Raw genomic sequence first — 27,037 nt, 5'->3', positions numbered from 1 at the left:
GCCTGAGTGAGGACTCTCACTGCACCCTCACCCTTTGCAGTGCATGCCTGCTCCTGCATGTGTCACACGGCTTCTGCATCCTGCACTTGTGACTGCAGAGCATAGGAAGGAGTGTGTTCAACCAGTCAGAAATGAGAAGTGTATTGGAAATAGGAAACTAAACATCAGCCATGTGTGAGTAATGGATTGTCTGTAACCTGGAGGGCATGAGGATATGTATTCCAATGTTTTTTGATGGTAGTAAGGCCATGACACTGTAATTAACATAATACCAGCTGCTCATCATGTCCTCTCTTTATGATTCCAAACTCTGTCCTGATCCTAAGTTTTGTTCTGAGGTGTTGATGTGCTTATGGAAAAGCCCAGTGAGAAAAAAGTGGGAATGGTTCTTGTTTCACTGGGTCAGTCTGAGTAGCGTGTTTCACCTTTGGCAAGGAATGCATTAGGAGTGTATTCATGAGACTTAGAATAGAAATGTGCTTGTCTGGGGTCTTCTGTGATAGTAAGCTGCTCAGGACTAAAGCTTGGACCATAGCTTTACTACTGTGCTTTGTACCTACATATTTGTGCATGTGTAATATATTTTAATGACTTCATTTGTTTTGTTTGGAACTTTAAACTGTAACTGAGTATATATGTAATGAAATGAGTATTTTCTGTTGTTTATAAATGCTAGCTTGCATGCTCCCCTGAGATCCTTGCCATATATGCGGATGTGGTCACCTAATGAAGTGCTACAGAGCTTTGTGATAAACTGGAGTGAGATGTGATGCAGACATTTAGTACATGCTACCAGTAATGGGGTATATGGAAAATCTGAGGCTGATCAGGTATTTCACCTGTCTGTTGATCAATTCCTAGGTTGGGTTTTTTTATTACTTCCATTATCTTTGAGCACTCCGTTTGAGGTGATATAGCATAAAACATTCCTCTCTTGGGAGGAGTTCCCCATCTCCCTTTTCCTCAGTACACTGCTGAAACTGTGCTCACTTGTAGCATGTGATGCATTTAACTAAGTCGTACACCATAGGAAACTTTTCAAGACAAAAACCATAAATATATATATTTGGCTTCTTTGGTTCTGCTGGATTTCACTGGTGCATTCTTAAGGGAACTTGGCATGAACTTGCAAGCTTAGCATGTGCTGCTTTCATGTCTAGAAAAACTTTCATGTGATGGCATTTCAGCATCTTCTGGATTCTTGGCAGCTGGAGTAGCTGTCTTTTTAGATTCATCTACCTGTGAATAGTCTGCATGCACTTTTTGGTAGCTGTAAAGCACGCCTCATGTATATGTAGAGTTTTCAGTCAGTAATATGCTCCAGTGTAGTTTATACCTTATAATAGCTATATGGAGACAGAGATGTTCCTGTAAGACATCTCTGCCATCTCACTGTCTAGTTTCTATTTTTTTAATCTCACTTTTTCTATCACGTTACAATCACAACCAGAAGAGTGATATGTTGGAGCTCTTTTGTATTTCCTCATGTATAAACCTAGCTGTGTTGATTATGTAATGTACATACACCTTTTCCTGTGTTCAGCTCCTTAAATAACCTATAAAGGGCTGCATATGCTAATTTTATGTTAGGTTTTTAATGCAGGGGTGAAATATCATAGCAGCGTAATGAAGCGGTTGATAGAGGAAAAAGAGTTATTTCATACTTGATATGGCATAGTCAGCTTTGCAATTTTATGCCCACTAGAGGGACTGCTCCTTACACTACTCCTTGCCGAAACCAGAGTCATGCCGTCCCTTTAGTATCTTTTATGAAGTTTTAAAACTTTGAATGACTGACTCTGGTTAAATCCTCTAAGGTGTAAGTCTCCCAGCTGTTTCTTAGAGTGTAAAATCTTTGGGCACAGTGCTGTCCTTCTGAGTCCAGATGCTTTTTACTGAATTTCCTTTCTAGATGTTCTTTCTTTTTTTGAAAGTATTTTCTGTTCTCTGGATTTATCAGTCCAGGCTTCCCTATGTGATGTTGCTGGGGATTAATTTAGATTTTTTTGTCAGGGAAAAAATGTTGTCTGTCCTTATTTATGTTTGGAGTAAGTTTTGTTTTGCAACCATGGTGCAAGTGAATATGGTAAATTAATCAGTTCTTGTATTCACAGATGTCATTGAAATGGGTTTCCCCTTTAACTAGGAGATAGTAGGTTTTGGGTTAGAGGCACATAAACGCATAGTCAGTATGAGAAAACTTCCAAATGTATCCATGTTTTCTTGTTAAATCGGGGGGTGATGGCGGTTGTGTCTGTTTGAGTTATGTGTTCCTGACCTGTGCATTTTTCTTCTTAATTACAGAAACATGAAAGAGTACAGGAAGTCCTGCATGACCACAATGAATACCTGTGCTAATTAAGTCACTGGCTGGTACTGGGAGAGCAGCGAGGTAAGCAGTCAGGCCGTGCCAGCAGCATTTCTTGTAATCTGCATGGCTGTATTTCAACAAAGCCTTAGTACTTTCGGGTATCAATTTCACAACAAGTCGGGTGAAGACAAATAGCCCGCAGGTTTGAATGCAATAGATTTGCTTTTAGTTCAAAGCTTGGGCGAGTGAAAGTCCCTGTTGTCCTTCGGGGGGGGGGGGGGGGGGGGAAAGTACAAGTTCTGTGTTGGTTTTCTTTTTTAAAAAAGGGAGTATCTCTAATTTCAACAGTCGATTCCTGAGCAAAGCTCAGCTTCCTGGGCTGACTCTGGGGAGGGCTTGGGGGAGGGGAGGAATGCTTCACAAACTTAGCTGATGAAAAGGCATGCTGTTTTGTGGATGCCTCCCAGAATTGTTTAAATCTGTGTGTGTATGCGCGCGCGCGTATGAAAAGAGAGAGGGAGAGAGAGCGAGAGAGAGAGATCGATCTCCATGACAACTGGCCTGGCCAGTCTGTGTTCCCTGCAATCATATTAGTTGGAGTCAATGCTGTGAAAGGTCATATGAAGGAGCTGTGGGAAGCACAGCAGGTATTAGACGTTAAACGACTGGTTTTCTGATTGCCTCACATAGTAAGGCAGTTTTGTCTGGGAAGTACAAATCTGAGAATGGAGTGGAAGGGGAAATGCTCCAAATTTCAGGTAACAAAAATTGCCTTTTAATGTTGTTTCCTTCCATTTTAAAGTTTATTGTTTTTTTTTTCTCTTCTTCTTTCCGTGGTGTTTACTCCCAGCCGAGTGCCTGAGCGAGCTGAGCTTGGATTCCCTAGCTCTTGGGAATGATGTCATGCGGCAACAGTTGGATTCTATTAACTAGGGAAAGAGGAAACATCCTGCATTTTTGAAGGAAAAAAAAAACCAAAACCACCCTTGGCTCATTGTTGAATCTTGTGCAAAGCCTGCAAGAAATGTTACTTGGTTTTGTTGGTTTTGGTATACTTAAAGTTTCTAACATTAATTCCCATAAAATGACATTTAGGAATTAGCACCAAACTTTAAAAGCACTGCAACAATTGCTCCTATCTAGAAGAAAATAATTATGGAAGTTTTGCGGAGTTCAGAAGACTCTTCTTTCTTCTTGGTTATTCCAATGTGCATCTTTAACAAGGAAATTAACTGCACAATAATTAAGTGGAGGATTTGGAACCTCCATGCACTTAGGGATCCTTTAGCAATTGTTTCGAGAATGTGCTGCTAGAGTTTCTTCTGGGTTGGGCTCTGTCTCAAACAGCTGCTTATGAATAGATGATGCTGGCAGCATTGTTCTTAATAAGGTTTTCAGTCCTGGACTGTGTTTTTCGTAGCTTTAAGCCAGCCTTTTTGGGAGAGGGAATGGGAAGAAAGCAGAAAAGTAGTAATTTCAGCAGTTTGGAATGGTCTTTTCCCCCCTCCCTCTTTCCTCAGAGACGTTTGCTAACTGCTGTATTCAATGCTCACCATTAGGATAGCATGCATAGTATTATAAGCTGAAAAATTACAAGGTATTAATGTACAACTGCTATGTCATAATGAAAAGATGTAGAAAATACATACAATCCTGCCTCCTTGAACAACACAAAAATCCACTGTACCCATAACCATGATGAAAAGATTAGTTACCCCCTATGCTGTTTAAACTCCTCTCTAGCAGATGCTCATTTCTGCTTTTAGGCTGCTTTGTTCACTTCTGTGTGTTTCAGACATGATCCAAAGCTTGCTGGAGTCCATGGGAGTTCTCCCATCAACTTCAAAGTGCTTCAGATCAGCCTCTGCCTGGGAACTTCTGTTTCAGTCTGTTGACTGCAGGACCAGGCCACAGGCTCTCCGCTTTCTTTCTTGAACTTTCCAAACAGAAGGTCTTTTGTGTTCCTCCAAACAATGCCAGGCGCTGCTGACTGGCTTCAGCGTGGCTGCTGACACATGCTGGGGATAGTGGTGATGCTTATTTTTGCTTTCTCCTAAAATCATCCTAGAAGGGGGAGAGAGTGCAGCGAATGGAAGTCAGATCCTTCTGTTCCACCTCCATTCCTCGCAAATGGCCGTTGTTTATGAGTGTGTGTCTGTGTGTGCAAATTGTTCCTTGATTAAAGGGCAGTATTGGCTGCGCCTCAGGGAGGAGTTCCAGGAAGAGTCCGGGCGGAAAACACTGTTATCGCTGTGATCTGCCAGTAGAGCACTCATGAGGGAGAAGCAGGCTGTCCTGGAGCAGGCAGTCTTTGTACAACACGCGTACAGAACTGACAGCTGTCATCTGAGAACTGAGGGCTGGTCAGCACAGTCTAACTTTGTGTCCCCCTCTTGCCTACAGGATTTGACCAACTTGATTCTATGAATAAGATGCTGTTCTTCACTATCAATTAGTTAAGTGATAGGGAAAATAATATTTAATCCATTTAACAGTTTGGAGCAGTTTAATAAGAGATCCTTGTGCCATTTTTTACTAGAAATGAAAATCTGTGAAGCTGGCATTTTAATTCAAACTATCCCCCTCTGTAAGGAGGAACACTGTGATGATTACCCAAGTTTAAGGCTCATTTGTGGGAACATGTTATTTGTCCTTGAAATTTCTGAGACAAAGATAATGATTTTCAAAATCAGAACTTTTTAGTGCTTGCATTTTACAGATGGTCAGCTTGAGAAGCCTGAGAAGCCTCTGCAAGGTGTTGCAAATTGGGCATCCCAATGGCAACAGTTGCCTTTAGCCATTTATCTGTTGAGAGTTGCGATGCAGTGGGAAGCTTTGGTGACTTGTGTCTCATTGTTCCTGGCTGAGTGGTGTTTTCTTTAATGGTCTGCGTTGCAGTATTTACCCACTACTTTGAAAAGTGCTACAAGGCATCATTTGCATAGTTCTTTAGTATAATTTCCATATGTCCTGGCATTATGAATTAATGAATTTGGAATTAATTTCAAATGAAGGTTTCACATGTTATATACTATGTATGCCTCACCATTAGGAAATAAATAGATAAAAGCAATAAATCATAATATATTTATAACTGCATTCATAACAAGATATCTTATAGCTGACTTACAATGGTTGGGCATAAACTTAAGCAGCAGTACACAGGCATTGGCACATTGTTTCTTAATCCATTAAGGGAGTAAGCAATTCCAGAAAGCTGCTGCTAAACCTGGTAATGCATGTGGAGCTCTCTCAGCAGTGCGTGCAGTTGTAGCGGCTCTGTGCTCCACACAGCTCCTGTGGACAGGTCTTACACTCAGCGTTTTCAGCCTGCTGTAGCTGTCACTTTATAAGTGCATTCATTTCTGTATCTCACAGAGTTGCTTTATGTTGTTGTCCTGACATAAATCTCCTTGTTGGTCCCCTGCATATTTCTGCCAGCAGCTGTATGCCTGCATTGTGTCTGGGGATAGTCAGTGGCTCTGAGTTTTTTAAAGAGATTAATGTGTTTTTTTGATAGGATTAGTTTGGCCTTGTCTCATTGTACTTAGAATGAAAGTGAAAAGGCATGGTAGGAATCCCCTTTTGTTCTCTCTCCTTGGCTTGAAGTTCTTTATTGTGAGTGTGGTGAGCCACTGGCACAGGTTGCTGAAAAAAATTGTGGCTGCTCCATCCCTGTCAGTGTTCAAAGACAGGTTGAATGGAGCCTTGGGTGACATGGTTTAGTGTGAGGTGTCCCTGCCCATGGCAGGGGGGGTCGGAACTAGATGATCTCAAGGTCCTTTCCAACCCCAACTATTCTATGATTCTATGACTCTATCTAATGAGTAATTTTTGTATTCTGAGTTACAGTGTTTTAACTGCTTGTTCTATCTTGCATAAGATCGTATTTTGTGTAACTGCTTGTACTCTCTCTATCCATATGTTGACAGTGTATGTTTCCCTGTTGCCTGTTGTAGTGAGTTCCAGGTCAATTGCTTTGTTGACATGTTTGTCTTTATTACTTGGAAATACACTGCTTTGTTTGCAAGTGAGCTGGGGCTACCTACAAGCTTAGGACTGACTACATCAGAATTCAACACTTATTTCTGCTCTTATTCCCTTCTTTCAATAACTCCAGTCTCTTCAGTTCTTCTCAGGGAAAGTCTGAGAGAGACTGGAAAAACACTGTAGTTGGTTGGCTCTGTTTCTGCTGTTTTCTTTGAAGCTTGGGTTTTCTTCAGGACACTTGGTATTACAGCTGTGGACTCATGTACCATTAAATTCTTGCACGTGAGATCAGTATTCTCCATTTGTAATCTGATGCTCACCATAGATGGAATTCACTGACTGAAAACAAAAGTATTGCATATTTAGAAGAGGTGTTCACGAGGATGCTCAAATATTTCCTTGTTTTCTGGAAGCTGATTTCAATTCCAACTGTATGAACAATTAGTTGTCATAGTTGTTTCCTCTAGTGTTGTTTTCTGGTCATGGTGACTCTGACTTTTCAAAGTGTAAAATGTGACATGCAAAAAATTTGTTCTCAGAAGCTCACACTGAATATTTGCAGCTACCTTTAATTACAGCAAGACCCTTGAAACGATTGCACTGTCATTCTGGTCTGCAGTGCAGGCTATCATTGGTGCTAATCAGTGATCTGTGCTCTGCCATTGCATCTTTGACCCAGTTACTTTGCTGGACTTAACACAGTTGCTTGTGTGACACAAAACAGACTCTTGGCACAGCCCTGATCACAGAGCAGGGAGAGATCTGGCAACTTTCACACAAATCCATTATAATTAAGGCTTCCGGTCTGGGATTTAAACTTCTTCTTTTTCTTAAAAGCCTGAGAGGCTTTTAAGAGTACTTTTCAGGCTGGAAATGAATGTATTGCTGGTAAAGGCAAAGTCCCCTGATGGTACTAGCTGTAGACAGGCCTGGAAGAGGCAGGTGCAGCTCTTATTCCTTCACTGGGCTTTGTAAAGATGCTTCCACCCTGAGCACTTTATGAACAGGGCCTCCATGTTGTTCCACAGTTTCACATGACAACAAGAGTCCCCTAAGCAGTTAGAGGAGTGTTCCATAGTTGGCTTTCCTCCAGTGCCATCTCTTAGTCTTAGTTCAAGCCTCATGTAACCTTAATCCTTTCTGCCCACTTGGAGCCAAACTGCTGTAATGTAAGGGGCTATTCAAAAAAGTACCATTTCCCCCTCCTGCAAGAGGCCATGCTCCCTCCTTGGAACTTTTTCCCCATCCTGTTGAAGCTTGACGACAAGAAGATAAATCTTAGGCTAAAACTTCTGTCAATGGCAAGAGAACAATTTGGCATCCGTTGCACAGCTGGCATCCAAAGGATATAAGCCATCAAAATATCTGTGCTCCTGGTCCAGCTGAGCTTGTTGGTTTATGACCAGAACACTCCTCCCCCTTTAAAGCATGCTTGAAAGTTAAAAGGCATCATTACGCATTTATCACATTATGGACATGCTGAGGACAGTTGGACAATTTTGGCAGTACAATATCTGCACCCTGCAATGCTATTTCATGCCTTCTTCGTAGAGAGCAAAAAGCAATTTGAGAGCTGCAGCAGTATGGAAATATTTGCAGCTGCACAATTTGCATTCCCATGTTTCAGTCTCTCACAGGCACATGCAGACCTTCTATTACTAGTTTTAAAAGGAGAATAGCTGGCAGCTGATTAATTTGAACAGCGTATTCCAGAGAACTGTTTTATGACTGAGTTGTCAAGGGGGGCAAGCCAAGAAAGTACTGACTGAATTTACAAAGAAAAGTCTCTGATATAGAGTACAATCCTGTTTATCCAAAAGATTTGTATGGGACAAACCCATCTTCATAGCACTCTGCTGTCAACATGTTCAAACCCGTGTTGGGGAGGTGAGGAGCTGAGAAGCTCAGCCTGTGGCAATTCCTTGGAGAGCTTTCGGGAGTTTCCTAGCACGTTGCAGGGCAGGGGACATATTGCAACTCAGTCTTCAGAAACCCACCTGAAAAATAATTTCAAGTGATTCATTCTGGTGTGTATTTTGGAGAAGAGTCAAGTTGGTTTCAGAGGGAAGCTGATGTTCTGGATTAGAGCTGCTCCACTGTGCATCAGACTGGGTTTCATCGAATCACAGAACAGTTAGGGTTGGAAAGGACCTTAGGTCATCTAGTTCCAACCCCCCTGCCATGGGCAAGGACACCTCGCACTAACCCATGCCACCCAGGGCTCTGTCCAACCTGGCCTTGAACACTGCCAGGGATGGAGCATTCACAACTTCCCTGGGTGACCCATTCCAGTGCCTCACAATCCTTACAGTAAAGAACTTCCTCCTTATATCCAATCTGAACTTCCCCTGTTTAAGTTTTAACTCATTACCCCTTGTTCTATCACTACAGTCCACTACAATTTCACCATTGTACTGACCCTGCTACATTTGTGCTTGATGCACCACATTGACTTTTGGGAATGTATGAATACCTAAGGGAAAACATTGGTTTTTCAATGCTCTTTTTGTTAGCAGCAGCACATGACAGTAGGTTGCAAGTGGAGCAGTATCACCTTGGGACATGCTGTCTGGCCACCCCTTTTGTTTGCTGTGGAAAACACTGCCCCTGTGTGCCACTGGTAAGCATGACCCTGCTCCCAGCCTGGGCAGCTGAAGCACAGCTCTCTTTCCCTGATCTGAGGCTTTAGTGGAGACAGAGAGCCGGTCCTGTCCCTGGAGCTGTATAAGATAATCCATTTAGGTCTTCTGTCTCCTCTGCTTTGACACTGTAAAAATGCCACCTGCTTTCATAGCACTGTTGCCTCTGCTCCTGCTTGGGATGCTCTGGGTGGCAGGGGTCACAAAAGCAAAGAGAGAGCAAAGAGGGGGGCACAAGGCAAAAAAGCTAAACTCCCCCCTAGTCATTGAGGGAGACTGTTTTTCAGCTCAGAGAGCTTGTGTCCTCAAGGGTGATCAGCTGTCAGGAATGCTCCTTGAGCCAAGCTGGAGCTGCTGTTAAGGCAGGCAGAAGGTGGTTCTAAACTTCATGCAGAGCTGAGGTGCTCACAGACCCTGCCTGTCTCCACATGCTGCATTCATCATCCTCTGTAACTATGAGAGTGAGGAGTGAGAATTTTTTCTAGTTGAGCCCAGGTTCCTGTTTCAACAGAAGTCTTCCCATAAATGAGATATTTTTTTTTTTTGTGTAAAGACTGAGTGAAAGCAGAAGTTGAATCTTAATGCACTTAGAAAGCTCACTTCATGTCTATGGGTTTGGAGCTCTTTGTGTGTGATAAGAAGGCTGCTATACAAGCTGGCTGTACAGGGGACCCTATCAGAGACTTATAATATATTCTGTGTCAGACTCAGTGGATAGCATAATATACTGTCAAATCTGGCATTTGTATTAAGATTCTCTTTCCTCTCCTATGGAGACATTATGCAGTTTTCTGCTGAGACACATCAAGAGCTGAGACCCCTGCTGCATTCTATTTACTATTGGCTGACATGCATGGACAGTAGAAAACAAATGTAAACATGACTTGGTGCTGTGTATTACAATAGCACAGAATGTTTCCTGGGGATTTATGACCATCTGGAAGAAGAGGGTGTCCAAGAGGCAGCCTGAGATCATCAGCTGCAGCACCTTGCTGGCAGATCCCAGCGCAGTTCCTGTGCCTGTAGCACTGATGGCTTTGATAATATGGGTGTATCTACCTGTTCTAAAAGTATAGCCAGATCCTCAGGGAGAAGAAGATGAAGCCAGTGGAGTGATGCTAAGAGTTCCCATGATTTTTCTAGAAAATCTATGCAGTTCATGTTCTAGGTGGGACAGACTGAGAGCAGAGTGGTCATTTATGTGGATATTTCAGGTATTATTCAATGGCTGCTCTGATCCTCAGCCTGTTGTCCTGCAATCCTGAACAAATGGCCATATTCCTCTTTCCCCACTTCAATAAAATTTCCATTTGCAAAACTAGACTGCATTAAGCTCTCTCATGCATAAGTCTCTTGCTGAGTTGTATCAGGTGTGTAATGTGATTTTGACATTATACATAATGAGGTGTATGGACTTGCCTCCAGTAGCAATGTAAATGGACTTACTATCTCCTGAGGTCTGGCATCACATGTTCCCTTGGGGACACAGTGACAGGACAGACTCCAGAAGTGAACTGCCAGTGGTTCTGAGAAGGATGAGTTCCTTCTGCCTGTATTGGTGTCAAATGATATGCTGGCTTATGGAAGTGTTACAGTGCTTACTATTAAAAATGGATTTGTCACGAGAAAAGGAGAAACCTGCTGCTTGCAGAGAGGGAACAGTTGGCTACTTATGTGCCTATGCAGAAAAGGGGGATCCTAGGAATAGGGTGGAGAAAGAACATAGAAAAGTGCAGCTGAGTGTCTGTGAAAAAGGAAAGAAAACCTAATCAAAAAAGTGATTGTTCTTCTGGCTGAGTGGTTTACTTCCTGCAAGGTGGGCAGAAGAGGAGAAAAGTCAGAACTCAGACTTCTGGCTCAGCATAACACTTATTTCAACATCTGCTTATAGTCTGACTTTAAAGGCAGAACAACCAACCCATTACAATATTTTTTCAGTAACATGGACCCATGATGCTCCCCCGCAAAACCCTGTCCACAACACTAGTGGCGACGGAGTGATCTGAGGGTCTGCTAGACTTTTCCGCTGCTGCCCACTACTGAACAGGAGCAGCAAATCTGTTGGCTTGAACAGGTTACCCTTGTGACAGTGGCTTATTAATGGTTGTCACATCAGTTATGTTTCCATGGCAGCCTCAGGGCTGACAAATGTGACAAAGCTGTGTTTTATTAGCAAATCCCTCAGCAAATCCCCTGCTGGCCCTAGTCAGGAAAGCACACAGATAAGAACAGAAAATTATTCTTCCAGCTCTGTTACTGACTGATTCTGTTCTTTGTATGTGAACCAGCCAGCTAGAACTGGTTGTGTTCCTTTGTAATTTGCAGTACCTCCTGTATGGGGCTGAGGCAGTGATAAATTAATACCTTTTTCCATTTGTTATGAAGTTCTAGTTACTGTTGCAGTGGCCAAGGAAATTCTAAAGGTCAGACTTTGGGTTAAAGGGAACGGAGCAGAAGCACCAGTGTTTTGACTGTTACAGGATGGGCTTGGGCCATCTTGAATAAAATGTTTTTTTTTGCAGAAGGGTTATGGATATTCAGATAAGTATTTGGCAGGGGCTGAACTTGTGGGGTTAAGCAGTCACCCTTGTTCTATTGCAGTTAATAAAATAAACCCAAACCCACAAAACACACACACACACACACCCCTCCCAAACAAAAAAAACCAACCCACCAACAAACAAACTCCAAAACAACCAAAAAGGAAAAGCAGGAGCATTTAATTTATAGTCAACTAATGTCTCCCTTTGCTTCATCTTCTAGCATTCAATAAGTAACTTCAATCTGCAACTGTTTGTTACGTGCAGGTTATCTATAATATGTTGCATGTCAAATCATGTTTGTATGTGAAATTAGGAAAAAGGATAAAATTATAGACATGCAAATAGCTCCTTCTGTCAGGAATGTATCAATCTTGAAATCTAGCAGGGTCTTTAATACATTTGCCCCTCTTATGCAGGGGACATAAGAGAAATGCTAGTTGAATAAATTAGATAATATGACATGAATGAGAGAATGAGGCGGGCTCCTGAGCTTTGTGAAGTATAACATGATTGGCCTTTCCTAGATAGAATCAGATCTGCTTGCAGGCATTCAGTCCGTCTCTGCAGGGAACTGCAGACAGGACGCAGCTTTGCTCATACCGGCAGGTACTGGAGTTGGGTTTTTTTACTGAAGGGACAGACCCCAGGGCTCTGTATCAGAAGGTCATGAGGCTGAATCCTGGTGCTACACACCACTCCTGTGCAGTTCAGCTAACTGCTCTGTGTGTGAACATACAACACGTGTATGAATTGCTGCTCTCCTCAGCTATCTGTATTAGCTGATTCAAAGTAGTAAAACTCACCAGGAGCATTTTATCTCCAAACCAGGTAGAAACATTTGTTTAGGGGATTCTAACTTTGCCCAAAAGAGGTTTCCAGGAGAGTAAAGGTGTTGGTTCATCTATATCCTGACACTGACCATCTCATTGGACTGAAGTAAGCCTGTGCACAGGCAGTACTGGGTAACTCCCTGTAATTCCCAGTAATTTCCAGTATTTTGTCCCAGATAGGAAATGGTGATGCTTCAGCTGCTTACTAGTGCACTGTTGTTTATGGTGTAGCAGTGGTGTCATTCCAAACTCAAAGGTAATGACTTTGACTGAAACAAGCATAGGTGAATATATTTATTTTAAACCAGTGAGTAATAAATGTAAGTATAATTTATGTGGTTACTGCCATAAATCAAGTCAATGCTTTTTTTAAGCATTGTTGGAAATTCTAGACAAAACTGCCAAATAAAACATGTGAATCCCATTTTATAGCTTGTGTCTGCTAGGTGCAGAAGGGGAAACTGAAGAAAAAGAAATCAGGATATACCTCATAAAGACATTTTTTTGGGGGGCAAATGTCTACTGTCCTGATTTCCATGGGAGCCATGGCAGAGAGAGGCAACAGATTATCCTTATGGCTGATCAAACATAGCCAGTAAGATAATAAAAGACAAGGAATGGAAATGTGCTTGTTCTCCGAGTGCTGTGTACCTCAGCTTCACCGGGCATTTTGTGAAGAAATACCTTTTGGGTTACATTTTTAAGCAAAAACACTTCTCTATTTTGAGAAAGAGGGGGAAAAAGACTTATTAAGAAAAGGAAGGAGATGCCTAATGAATTTAAGGGATTAAGGGGGTGCTTAAGCATTTCTCTGCAAGATTCTGCTATGTCTATGGCATTGAAAGTAGAAACAGCATCATTTGAGGACAGTCAATCAAAATGATTTCAAAACAGGTTTTGTACTGGGTGAACTCTGTGGGCAGCCTGACTGACACTAGGCTTCCACGACTTCAGTCAGACATCGGAGGGGAGCCAGTCACCAGAGCAAAGACAGACCCAGCCATGGCAAGTCTTGAAGGGGAACCTCTGTGAGCTGAAGGGCAGCTGCTGGCAGTGGCATGCAGCATTACCAATCGTGTTGTATATTCTTTACAAAACTACAGCAAAAGGAAGCGTTAGTTGGGTCATGAAGTTTACTGTAGGTAAAGTTTTCTTCCTCTTCCAGTAACAGTCTCAACAAGTTACCTCTTCCATTGAACCTTTCTGAGATGCAGTGGTGGTGTGAGAAACTGTGGAAACATCATAGCAAACTCAGGTTGCCACAATGTTTGCAGAGAAACTACTCAAGATTGCCAAATTGTTTTTTTGTTTGTGTAGTATTAAGTATGCTAAATCCTAATCTGTGGCTAAGTTTCTGAGGCAGGGGGTGTAATAATATCTGAGTTAGTAAAAATCAGGCTTGATAAGCATCACTATTGAATTGGATAGAATACTGCTTTTTTCTAGCTGTAGCTATTCAAAAGATATGTTTAGATTTTGAAGAACCATCAATTCTCCTTTGGGTTAAAAGGAACGAAGAAGGAACCAGTGCATATCCATTTGCTCATTTCTCCCAGTCCTATCAGAAATCTGTGGCTAAAGATGCAGTACTTGGAAAATCTGTCTATCCTGTATCTCAATGGGAAGTTTGCATTTCTGTTGTGTTTCTGGAGCCAGCACATTCCTGAAGGCAGTGCAGGCAGGGAAGTGGAAAACCAGCTTCTTAGAACTGTGAAAAAGGGCTTCATCTCTTAGTTATCTGCATTCTAGTTTGGAATTTTTATTGGGCCTTTAAAATCTGCCCCCTGAAAAATGAGCTTGAAGCCCAGGCAGTATTACCATATAAGTGACTGAGTCATATGCCTTGGGAATTGAGGGATCACTGTCACCTGGATAGTTAGGAATTGTAAATTGATATTATACTATTCACTATTGAATTATTTTGGGAGTAATCATACAGGGAGAAAACAGACAACATTATCATGAGAGAGGTTTTCTTTGCACTGATGTAGTAGCAGCCAAAGCAAATATGGTGGGACTCACAAGAAGTAAGATGGAGAATTCATGTTCTCGATGCTGTAATGCTACGCCTCTTAGTCCCTATAGTAATATATTCTATAGTAGCCAGAGAATAGCCTAAATGTGATGACACGATTTGGAGTCAAAACCATTCTTTAAATTCACAAGTGCCCTGTGTGTCAGGATCAGTTTTCTGATGTATTTGAGCACTTGATCGCACAAGAGAATTTTAAAGTTGTAAGAAGCAGTTTGAAATTCCGTTGAAATAAGAATGAATTTATTTGTTTGTTGATGTATGTTGCATTTCCACTAAATAGATACCTGGAAATCTCCTCAACTGTGCTTTTGGGGATGGGGAACAATGTTCTCAAAAGCCCTGAGCTCCTGCTGATTTCCAGAAATGTTGACATCTTCAGTGTCCTGAAAGCAGAACTCAAATCCTGTAAGCACCTTTGCAAGGCGTTTCTGTGTGCATACTCCGTGTTCCCCTGTGAGCTAAAATACTGTATCTTCAAATGCTTTCTAAAGTAATCTGTCACATGGAATTTAATACACTTTTTTGGATAGAAAAGTTTATTTTCAGGTATGTAACTATGTAGCCATTTCTGTACAGTGAGAAATGTAAACAGTTTGCATTTTAAATGGAAAGAGAAATTGAAACCAAGTTGTCCTTCTGAGCTGTGCAGAAGCTGGCTCAGTGAAGGCAAAATGGATCCATGTGGAGCTGTGGGGTTTTGAGCAGCATTCCTTCAGTTGTGAAACTGAAGAGCAGTAAGAACAATAAGGGGTGGAGGAAAAAAAACAACAAAAGGAAGGTGAAGAGAGTAAAAGGGTAAGGGGGGAGCATCTGCACCGTACAAAACTGGGGGGATGTTCAGTAGAATGGCAGTTGAGAGAGATTTTATCTTTCCCCATCATCAAAACCTTCCAATTAACACACTTTTTGAAGCAGTTTGTGTTTTACAGTTCAGTTTTAAGTCTCCCCTACATAAACATAGCTGAGTGGATCATATATTTGCAGTTTCGTATCTGAGGCTATATTAACAATCCTAGATACTCAGATAAATGTGACACATATCTCTGTGAGGGACCTAACTTGCCCCTAGATTAGGGGCAATAGATAAGTGCTGTTGTACAGACAACAGAATGATCTGTGATGTACGTAAAGCAGCAGATCAGGTCTCAGAAAACTGTGTCTATGAGTAGGTGACTATACAGATTTTTCTTCTTCCTTTATCCCTACATAAAAAAGGATATATCCTAAGGGTCTATGAGGGACATTGTATTCAGTTCTCAACCTGGGAGCTGTTCATGGGTGAGAAAGAAATTGCCTGCACTTCCAGTTGTGGGAAAGACATGAGGACAAATGTCCTGGAGGATAAGTGGTGTGTAAGGCTGTGAAGAAATAAGGAAAAGCTTTAGAAATAATTGAATAATTAGATCTCATTTAAGCTATGATTCATAGAACTTGGTCTTGGCTGTCTTTGGACAGAAATTTTGGAAGAAGTAGTAGCCAAGAGGTGAATGAAAATGCACCACAGTTCTTTTGGCATATTGCCTTCCAAAATAGATGGTGAAACTTCTCCTGATGGAGCTATAGCTGCCCCGCTAAAAAGCATTTCTTACCTTGGTCACAAAGCCACTCAGCTGAGTTTTAAGAAGGTATTATACAGCAACTTTAGTCAAAGCAGAGTTCATTTTAAAATGTCATCCACCTTGTAAAACAATTTCCCAGTGACAGTCAGAGAGATGGAAGACTTGAAGGGATCTAGACTGATCCACTCACTGTACATGTTATTAGGTGACGAAGTATATAAAACGTAAGAATGCCATGCAAATGAGACAGAGTGGTGGTTATACACTGGGCAAAATGTGTGTTGCTTTACACTGGGCAAAATGTGTGTTAGCTTATCAGAAGGAAAGCTTTTTACTGGCATGTGAAAGTTTGGCCAATTAATAAATTTTACTGTAGAGCGATTCTGTACATGATGGCTGGTATAATTTCAGTTGACTTCATTTAAGGGCTTACGTTAACTTTGGTTTCTACTAACTGTGAAAGCTGATTTGTGGTGACAGAGTCTTGGGTGACATGGTCTAGTGAGAGGTGTCTCTGCCCATGACAGGGGGTTGGAAATAGATGATCTCATGGTCTTTTCCAAGCTAAATCATTCTATGATTAGAAATTTCTAATGCAATAGCTTTCTGATTAAAATGAATATTTAGAAATCTGTTAAATCACAGATTGAATTGCTGCATTTCATCCTTGGGCTGAAGCACCATGTTACCAATTTTAAAGGGTTTGTGCCTTTTATTTTATTTTCTTCCTTTCCCCCTCCCAGAGATGAAAATTACACTAGCTCAGGAGATGGTTGGGGTTTTGGTTTAGTTATTTAAATTGCTTTTGGTTTCTGGTATCCTGGTAGATGCTTCTCTCACCTTGCTGTATGCAGATATCTATTGATGGAAACTTTGTCAGCTCTGTTGCAATTTCTTGTGTGGTGTTTTTACAGAGAACTATTTTAAGACAATGTGGAAAACTGGAGATAAATGTTGCAAAATCAGTGAGCCTATAGATTGAAATTGGTCATACTGACTAGCGCTGTTGGATCCCAATTTCACTTCAATTTGAACGTCAGAGGGTAGTGACTCCCTAAAAAGCCTTGGGAAGCACTCTGAGACAGCTCTGAAAATTTAACTGGTGTAAATATTCCTATACCTTTGTGGCCCGTCTTACCTGCAGAATATACAGTGAATGGGAAGCACTGGTTATTTATTTTGGGGTTTGAAGTTGTCAAGGGAGCATTACCATGATGTTACACAGGAGTAATAGAATTAGCCTGCTGTATAGACAGTCTAGTTAGAGGTGGGGCTGAAGTAACTACATTTGAGATCACACTTGCGCTGTTACTAAAGAAAGGACCTTTCTGATGCCTTTCCAGTTCAAACAGTTGAAGCTCTGTGTATGCAGCAGGTTTCCTTTTCTTTGAGTCACGTGGTACATAACTGGACTTGCTTCTTTTTGTCTCTGGGCAGTTTGAATCTGCTGCATTTTGTCTGTATGGGATAATCCTTTCTGAGAAGTCTTCTAATCTCCATTGGACTTGACAGGGACATGGTTTTGAAACTGAAAATTGCAGCACTATAATTAATTGTGGCTCTCTGGTTGAACATGAGGATAAAATTCTTTCCAGACTCTGTTCAAATGGAACAGTTTATGAATGGAAGCACAGCCCCTGGATTGTATTTCAGTGTTAGTCTCTTGTCTTGGAATTGTGCTATTTGCAATATAGACAAGGATATGTATTTTATAAGCTTTCATTCTTCCACTGTTCAGATTGTTCAAATATAAAACCTCTTGTGCTGGAGATGGCTGTGGAGTATATGCTGTAAGAAAAAACATATTTTTTAAAAGAAACAGGTTAGTAACTGTTGTCTGCAGTTTGCATGTTAAAAGTAGCTTTATACTTGGCTGAAGGAGAACTGTCCAATGCTCAGAGGTATCATAACTGTGTTTCTGCTTTACCTCAAATTTTCATTTATTCATGTAATTATCCAGAGGTGATGACAATAATATATTTATCAAAGAAACAAACAAATTAAAAGATGCTTAGGACGCATGTATTAGGAAATTAGGAGCCTTGGTCTGAAGTTTGTAACCTTTCTAGCCCCTGCTGCAGAGAAACAGCAGCTGAGACATAGATGCTTAAAGATGAAGGAGCCAAAACCTCCTGTCAGGTAACACACTGTAATTTCACCCACTGCTTAAAACCCATTTAGTTTTAGACCTCTTAGATGGATTATGTTATCATGTTGGCAGAAGTAAAAATGAGATGTAAAAAGAAAAGCTAAGACAAAAAACTGAGGTGTGATTTTTACATCTAATAACCAAAAACTTAATTTTTTAAAAATTATTTATTTATTGTGTCTCTGTGATATCTAAAGATGCTGACCTCCTGTAACTTTGGCTGATAAAATGTAAATTCTTTTTAAAGGATATATTTATGCCTCTCTACATTCTTGCTGGTTTTGCTAGGTCATAGATTTAAAGCATAGAATTGTCAGCTTTTTTCTTTGAGCTAATGAAAGTTGTTTTCTAAGTAACGGTGTCTGGAGCTTGGCTTAAAAGCTGAGACATGGCAAGATTTTTAAAGCCAGCTGAGTTGCACTAGAAAGAAGCAGAAAGTTGAGGGCAATACAAGCAGCTCATTTTGACCAGGTTGCTGACAGTGTCCTTGCACATATTGGGCAAGGAAAGGTAAATGACCGCTTGTCTACTGGACTCTGTTGAAGTGTGCTGGTCCACCTCTGCAGAGAATTGCCTGTCCCCCTGTTGTTGCCCATACCAGCCAAAGTCAAGGAGTGAATTGTTTCATGCTGTCTCACCAATGGAATTCAATCTACCTATACTGAAATCAGCTGAGTTAGTCTGCATTTAGTCTAGGCATCTGGAAACAGAATTTTTCTCTTTGATTTTCAGTTAATACTACAATTATGAGCACAGATTCTGATAATGTTGATAAAGATTCTTCAGAAAATATTGATTGATTGTGGTTTGTGCATCATCTTTGCAGCAAAATAGGAGAAAGATAATGCTAATAATATAGGATCCACATGTTTATTGATGTCTAGGAATTTCTTCAGCACTTAACTAACAAGAGAGTGTTGGTTTTGCTTTGACTTTACTAATTAACCAGGAGATGAAGGAGCTTTGGCCAAATAGAATTCTCAAGCAATATTTTGAAAGATCAGTTACTCTTATTTTTAAAATAAATGGGAATAATAAAAAATGGTGGTGTAACAAGTTTTCTTATTTTAAAGAGCAAATTGTGAATAGAGTTACACAGGAGTAATAGAATTAGCCTGCTGTATAGACAGTCTGGTTAGAGGTGGAGCTGAAGTAAGTACATTTGAGATCACACTTGCACTATTAATAAAGAAAGGACCTTTCTGGTGCCTTTCCAGTTCAAACTGGATTCCATTTGTTCAAATTCAACATTTCTTTTCCCCTCCTCAGTTCCAGGGGTGGTGTTTTTTTTTAGCTTGTAGCTCAAAAATAAATAGCTTTTGGTACTATTTAAAGTAAGCCTTAGGAATAAGAGTCAGACTAAAACAGTGGCCCTTGGCCTGAAGTCCAGATGCTGGAACTTCCTCTAAAAGTAGTAGGAACTGTTTATCATTCAGGCAAAACTCACTCAGGAATAAAAGTACTTCAGGATTCAATGTGCTGGCGGAAAGACTACATTTTGTGAGAACATTACTGTCAAATAGGTTTTGAATCGGTGCAACTTTCCTACTTACAAACTACTGTTGTTGACAGAAAAAAGAGAAGTCCTGCTTCTAATTTTGGGTTTGCTGAGCAAGCAGTCTAAACCGCTTGATTTTTGAGTGAGCTGATTTCACTGAGCTTTTGGGCTGACACCTTTATCAGTAGGGACAATCCTGTAAACTAAAAATCAAGCAGTTCCCAACTCTTTGAGCATTGTGTTTTTCTATAATCCTGGTCATATCTTTTCCTCATTTCCATGTCTCTGTAGCTGTTAGTTCTGAAATATGAATCTGTAATCTTAAACTCAATAACTGATTACAGAGGCAAGGTGCCTTCTGTACAGCCCAGTTATAGACAAGAGTATTTCTAATTTAGTCCTTGTTTCTCCTTGGATGGTTGAGTTTCAAGGTGACTGGACAAGTCAGGCAGCAGTAATAACAGAACAACCAGGCTTTGCAGTACATAGTGCTAGATAAAATAGCAATCAAAATTCGATAAACTTCTTGGGTTTATGTGAAACAAACAAAGCTCTTGACTAAATCAGATCTAGGTGAACACTTTTGGTTTACTCTTGACCTTACCACTGAATTTTTCAGACAGATTATGGTGTTAAATCTTCTGTATGATCCAGTGACATTAGAGGAATCTTGTTGTCTAACAGCACAATCAATAATAAGGCTTGGCTGGAGCAGGGAAGTATTGCAAGAAAAGATTTAGCTGAAAATAGCTTTTATTTCTTCCAGAAGAAATATGAAAATTTTTACTGAAACAGATGTGCCTCTCCTTAGCAAGGGTGAAGTACCTTACTGACAGTGTTTTGAAAGATTCCTGTAATACACTTAAAGAGATTACTAATGTGTTTCCTTGGATGGAATCTTGGCTGTGTTTTCTGTTTATTTTCATTGGGCATTCACTTGTGAGGTTCCTCTGAAAAAATGCTCTGTTGAGAAGGTTCTGTATTGAATGACACATACGTGAGGTCTCTCTGTTTCTTGTAAGAAGCGTGTTTCCTTCTTGATACCTGAAAGCCTCATTCTGTGAAGCAGAAGTGAAAAATATCTTTGGAGAAACATGAAGTTCAGCAGGTGCTCTCTTGAAGAGGCCTATGCACTGTAGCCTAGGCTGACTGCCTTCTGCATTGAATGAATTGCCTACTGAAAGCAGATAACATCCAGTTTATATCAGCTCTGTTGAGGGGGATTCACCTTTTTATAAAAAAACCTAAATAATTCACATGGTTGCGTGCTATTGACTTTCAATGATACTTCAGCTGCTCAGTACACAAACCATTGCTGGGCATGAGAATGAGACTACTGTTAAGTTTTCTGAGAATTGTATGAACATAGTTTTTGGTAGTTGCCCGGAGCAGTGCTGTCCAGTAGAAGTCAGCAGGAGAAGAGCAGGTGCTATGCACCAAATCAAATGAGCAGGGAGGAGATAAAAACAGGAGGAGCAAGACACTGGAAGAAGTAGAAGCCTGGCTCTACTTCACCTGTAGGCAGATACATGCCTGTATGTGTTCCCTTGATGACCAGCTGCTGTACTTACCACTGGCTTGATCAGCCCATCTTGTAGTTCACGCAGAGAAGGTCCATTTCATACTCTGTAAAACCACCTTTGAATAGTCCCATATGGAGACTGTATTGGTTTTGTCAGCAAGTCAAAGACTTCCAAGTAGTGTGTGTTTCCCTTCAGGGATCATTTGTTTCCTTTTGGGGAGCATCTCTATGTTGGCACAAGTATGTTGTACTCTCACACAGCACTGAAAAAAAGGTGCTCATTCAGGACTGGTATAGAACTGCTAAGTACATAAAATGCAAAAGAAACTACTCAAAATTGTATGTAGGGAAAGGATGGACTGGTTAATCTCACTAAATCAGAAAATGCTGGATAGATCTTTGTGCATTATATCTTCTTTAGTTGTAGATTTAAGTGTTGGACTGTCATGTAAGAGTGTAGCCATAGTTAACTTCTGAAAGAAGTCTGTCAACAGTCTGTTCAGTTTCAGCTATGTTATTCATAAGTTTCATTCCCCCCTCCAGCTGTTTCCACAAATTGGAAGACTTTATTTCAGTTTATAAATGCTATTTCCCCATTGTTCATGCCCAAAGCTATTTTCCATGCCCCAGAATCCCAAACCTACAAAAGAAGCCATGTGGAGTTAATCCTTTGAGGAGGAAGTCCAAAACAGCACAATGTTGGACTTGCCATCTGCAAAGCTTCAACAGCTGGTATTTCTCTGTTGTGTATCTGTGGCTGGGTGGGGGTATTGGGCACAGAGCTGAGTATGAATGAGGTGTGGTTGCATTACCAAAGGGTTCACATTTGTTGTATTGTGGCTTCAGTTTTCTCTTTAAAACTGGAAGGGCCCAAACTTGCTTCTATGAGAACTGAATGGGGCAGTTGCTTGATGTTTTGGAGCTACAGCTATAGTTTGAGGTGTATTGGTCACTCAGACGAATTCCAGCTGTATTGGCTTTTTAATAGGAAGACTGGTCAAATGGTTAAGAAAATGCTGATGTCTGGAACAGCAGAGATAATAACTTGAAGCTGTGCCATAAAGTTAAACTACATTTTGAAATAAAGCCCTTAAACTTCAAACCCTCTTCATGCATGTATTTTCTTTAGAGCCCCACATGGAGTATTGCTGCTGTGAAGATTCAGCTAAAGTGAATGGCATATTTGTCATACCCTTTTACTTCCTAGGTTCGGAAAAAGGATTCTTAGCATGTCTCTTGTATCTCAAACATAGGGTAAAGAAAACCTGTTGTATTTGGATGTCCCACTGTGCATTCTTCCTTCAGGTTAAACAGGAAAAGATTTGTCTGGTGAAAATGAGGTTCAGATTATCACAGATATTAGTGCAGATCAGAAAAGCAATGCAGTTATTCCATCAGGAAACTGCAGGAATTGGTGCTCTGTAGGAACCTGTCAACCCTGGTGCATTTATAATGCCTACAGATTTCAAGGCTAATTATCAGCTAAAATACCTTAGCCCAAAATCATCAGATGAGTAGATAGTCACAAAAGTTATGTGAAATGTATTCATAATTTCATAAATCATCACCTTTTGGAGTCACAAAAGACATTTATTTTGCTCTAGTGGGATGAAATCTGCTGTTACTTAGCTTTTGACTGTTGTGCACTGTGCACAGGTACAATTCTACCTGCCTCTAATACAAATCACTGTCCCAGCATTATAAAAGGATTCACAAGTATTTACCTACCTTTTGGAGGACTGGGACTGAGATTTGAATGAACTGTGGCCAACTTTATGGTATCAACTGGAAACTGTGTGGAACTTGGTAATGTCGACTTTATGCCAGTCAAAGCTGATTAATTTCTGCCTTGAATGCTTAGTTTTGTTCATTAATCAAACCCAGGAAAAAATATATTCACGTGAAGCTGAGGAGTTTTTGCGTAACAGATTTTATAAGCCTCAAAGGCTGTATTTGTCTTATGATGGTGGAATTTTTAGTAAGAAAGCGTTATTTATACTCTGTGTGTATACTTTATTCTAGCTAATTTACTTACAAATAGGCAAGTTCTGTTTGTGAAATTAATGAACAAATTGTGTGTGCAGCATTGTGCATATATGTGCATAACTGTATCTATGTGTCTGTAATACTTTGTTTATGTGTAAATGCACATTTTCAATTCTCTGCTTCCTGGTATTGGAAAGATCAGTGTCCATACAACTGAAGTGAAGGAGGAACAGTGAAGGAATAGGGGATGAGAGAGAAGTCTGGGATACAGTTTAATTTCTGATGCCATCCTGTACAAACTCTAGCAAAGGAGTGTCTGAAACTAGAATTTAGCTGAGAACGGCATAAGCATAAACTCTAGGAAAGCATAGTAGAATTCAGGTTTGCCCTGCCACTGGGTGAATTATATGTTTTGATTGATTGTAACAAACTCTGTAGTGACTTTTGTTTTTTTTGCTGATGAGTTGTTTTGGGAATAGGTGGGTGTAATTCTGAAGGTCAGGTTGATGCAGAGTTACTTTAGCAATCACACTTGAAAAGAGACAATAAAAATCGTCCTGTACAGGGAGCAGAACCACATTTGACCTCAGCTTAAATCCATAGGACAGAATAAAAGGAAGATGAGTGCCAGCTTCAGTGCCAGGGTGTGCAGTGCTACCACATGAAAGTTTGCTCAAATATGGTCTCCCATGAGGTGGGGAATTTTAAGTCAAAACTTTGCTTTGGGGTTGAGAAAGCTCATGTGTTCAGTTAATAGATTTTACACCCTGGCCATGCCTTGAAGAAGTTATTTCCATATAGGTGCTATACCAAATTTACCCTGCTGTGTGTGGAATGTTCTCTGCTTGGCAAGAGGCCAAAACATTCCCTGCATGGGAGAAGGGGATGAAATTGTATCTGATCAGAGTGTTAATCTATGTCACTCAGGCTTTTCCTGTGGCCATTTCCGTATTGCAATGGCAATGATGGATATACTTTTCCAATGAGATCATTGCAAATCAAATTGCTATTAAATTATATTTTACTCACAGTTTTGAATTGAGTTAAAGTAGAAACACAAGTGCTAAAACTTTGGGTAGAAATGCTGGTGCTGGAGTGACACTCCAGATGCTGTCTGGATAAAATTAATCATTTCAAGCAAATATTTCAAGTCCATGTTACATGTTTTAATACTGTTAAACATGACTGATAGCACATTATGTCACTGTAGCCAATTGGAAAGCAAGAAAGAGGACCTTACTCCTGAATGCACTGGCTACTTGTTCTTCCTGGACATATCCAGCTGAATGGAAGGATGTGGAATCACCATTTCTTCTTGACATGATTTTGAAGCTGCATATCTCATGCCCTTTCTGGCATGGCACCAGTTAAGACTTGTAATGGGAGCAGAGGAGTGGGATTTGGGAAGTCCGAATCACCCATGCAAGATGCAGTGTGGGAGCAGTCTGCATGAGGCCATGTGGTGGGGTCTCAGCTGCAGGGCTCACAGGTGGCACTGCTTGTCTGACTGCTCCTGGGGGACTTGGTCCTCTCCAGGGAAAGAGTGAAGCAGTTAATGCTGTAATGTTGCTCTGCATCGGGTTTACTCCTGCACTGCGAACTGTAAAGAAAGATTGTTCCCTCAGCAGAACTCAGCAGTACAGTGGGTCTATTCAAGCCTGCATCTGGGAAGATAGTTAGTACCTTCATTTATGAAATTCCTGTCATAGAAGTGAAAGTTCTTAGGAACAGCAGCTGGTCTCTTGAGAGGTCTCTAACATGTCATGTACCCAGCAGTACGTAAATCATTCTCATGAAAGGAAAGAGGAGAAGGTCTTTCAAATCATCACATACCATCTCACAACCTGGAAAGGCTTAAAAGAGATTTGATATCATTCAAAGTTTATTTGTGAGTTTGTTTTTGTTTTATCTAAAACCCCCTTTCTCCTTCTGCCACTCAAAATGCAGCATGCACAAGAGCAGAGCTAGCATGTCTGCAACTGCTGCCCTGCTTCCTTGCACTGCTGGGAAAGGCTGTTGCTTCAGGAAGCTTCAACAGAAACCCCTCTGTTGGCTGGAGCTGCAGTCCATAGTGGTTGGGTAGCTGCAATCAACCCGGGTGAGTGGGTGGGTGAGTGTTCTGCTGCCTCCAATGTTAAAACAGGTTTAAATGTTTCCAGTTGTTTTGCTGTCTAGTGGTTGGAGGCCTGATGAAAGGAGATTTATAACACTTAAACTTGTGGTAGCTTGTCGAAACGTTCCTTTCATGCAGATGATAAAGGTCAGTGCTGTGGGAGCTGAAGTCTTTCCTTGAGAAAAGCACAGCCCCTTCTGACGGCTGTGTACACCTGTGGCTGAGTGGTAGCTGGGAAGATGCTCTCTGCAAATTCATAAACCAGCATGTAGTAGTAGGGGAAGAAAGCCATGGAAATACACCGCAGTTATAAAGCCAGTGGATAAAACTGAGGACCTTGGTACCACTTCCTTTGCAATAGGTTCATTTTGTCATCATTTTAGCTTATAAAAATATACCTTCTAAGAAGAAACATCTCCTTCTCAGCAGGATCATATTGGTGTGCTCTACATTTGTGAAAGGCAGCTCCTGAAATTCCTTATGTTTCTTCTAATGGCTTTTCAGTGTTGATTCACACTTTCCTCTTTTGTTTTAGTGTGGAAGAGTGAAATTCCAGCAAGGCTGACTTAGTGAAAACTGAATTAGTGTTGATGGCTGGAGAGAAATGTAACTTGATCTTCTGTCTCCAGTGCTTGAATCAGGAACTGAGATAATTGTTCTAAGACCCTGTTTGAGTTGCCAGAAAATGGAGCGGTGCTTCTGCCAGATGGTCACTGCAGAAGTGCCAGACATTCCTCCCCTCTTTGAGCTTGTGAGGGTGTGCATTTGAGAAGGAAAATACACACAGGCAGCAGGGTTTTCTTTTGGAGATGCTGGCTGAGTGTGCAGTGCCATGCCGTGCTGTAGGGATATTAGTGTTTGATGGCTGGCAATGGCTATATGCACAGGGGTTTGAGTACAGGAATGTTTTCCCTGATCTTCCCTGTTGAGCGGTGGCATTAGTCACTCTGTCACAGGGCTTGACATAGAATGAGGTAAAGCCACCAGAAATGGATTTGAAGGGCACATCACACAGCAAGAGAAACCAGCTGAGTCCCTGAAGAAGTCATGGCTCACTGGAAGAGATGATGATGTCTGCCAGGTACTAAGCCCAGCTGCACTTGTTAATGATTCATGCTTTTAATTGAAACCATTGTGCACTACTATAGCCCTGCCTCGTGGGAGCCACTGGTGCAATAAATCTTGATTTTTCCATATTAGAAAACTGTGTTCTTTGGGGATTTAAAAAAGTCTTGGGCTTTTTTGCCCCTACTTTTCTGTTGCTATAGCTACTATAATTTTTGTTAACAAAGCAATAAGTAGTTTGCTGTGCTTAGTTTATGTTATTGTGATTCTGGTATAGCTGCCAATATTCTCTCCATCCTCTCTCCTCTCTTCCCTCCCCCCTCCCAAGCCAGTTCTCTAAAGAAACTGCAGGAGTCTGGGAACTGCTATACCCCTGCAGTCACTACAGGGCTGTACGTACATGGGGGAATGAGCATCTACTCATGGATTAGGGACTCAAGAACTTCAGCTGGGATTTGAGTTTCGGTTTGTGTATTGAATGAGTGGCTACCCAGAGTCTGGACAATTCCCACTCTTGTGGAGTCACACCTGCTTTGCAAGGCAGCAGGAGTTTTTGTCTCTTTCAGTGAAGTCTCATGTCAGGTTACTGCAGTATCACAGATCCACTGAAGTATCTTTGGGAAGATTCAAGTCTGATTCCATGAGGGAAATTTTAGCCATGGAATGAGCATGAGGAAAGGTGGGTTACTTTCTCTGGGGGACACCAAGTGCAGTCCCAATATGGAGCTGAGGAAGGGGAATGTACCTTTTACCCCTCCTGCTGTTTCTTAATGCCTTTTTTCCCTTCTAAGTGTCTC

At 41.0% G+C, this 27,037-nt stretch overlaps 2 protein-coding genes and 1 long non-coding RNA gene across 3 annotated transcripts in view; all 3 read left to right on the top strand.

Annotated features, from left to right (window-relative positions):
* The window catches only part of LOC133226554 (uncharacterized), a 41,323-nt gene extending 38,939 nt beyond the window's left edge, over positions 1–2,384 (top strand). The window contains exon 3 of the long non-coding RNA XR_009729549.1: positions 2,305–2,384. This is a non-coding gene — a long non-coding RNA (uncharacterized LOC133226554). The remainder of the gene's footprint in view (positions 1–2,304) is intronic.
* RPL27A (ribosomal protein L27a) overlaps positions 1–27,037 on the top strand; it is a 224,431-nt gene that overhangs the window by 81,160 nt on the left and 116,234 nt on the right. The window lies entirely within an intron of this gene.
* The window catches only part of DENND2B (DENN domain containing 2B), a 135,312-nt gene continuing 111,099 nt past the window's right edge, over positions 2,825–27,037 (top strand). The window contains exon 1 of the mRNA XM_061342426.1: positions 2,825–3,069. The gene's annotated coding sequence lies outside the window, so the exon portion shown is untranslated. The remainder of the gene's footprint in view (positions 3,070–27,037) is intronic.

This window comes from Neopsephotus bourkii, unplaced genomic scaffold, assembly GCF_033783945.1.
Source record: "Neopsephotus bourkii isolate Nb327-2 ecotype Australia unplaced genomic scaffold, CSIRO-AGI_Nbou_v1 NB_1792, whole genome shotgun sequence".
Classification (NCBI taxonomy): Eukaryota; Metazoa; Chordata; class Aves; order Psittaciformes; family Psittacidae; genus Neopsephotus; species Neopsephotus bourkii.
The sequence above is the reverse complement of the archived record's forward strand: the minus strand, read 5'-3'. Positions and strand labels throughout refer to the sequence as shown.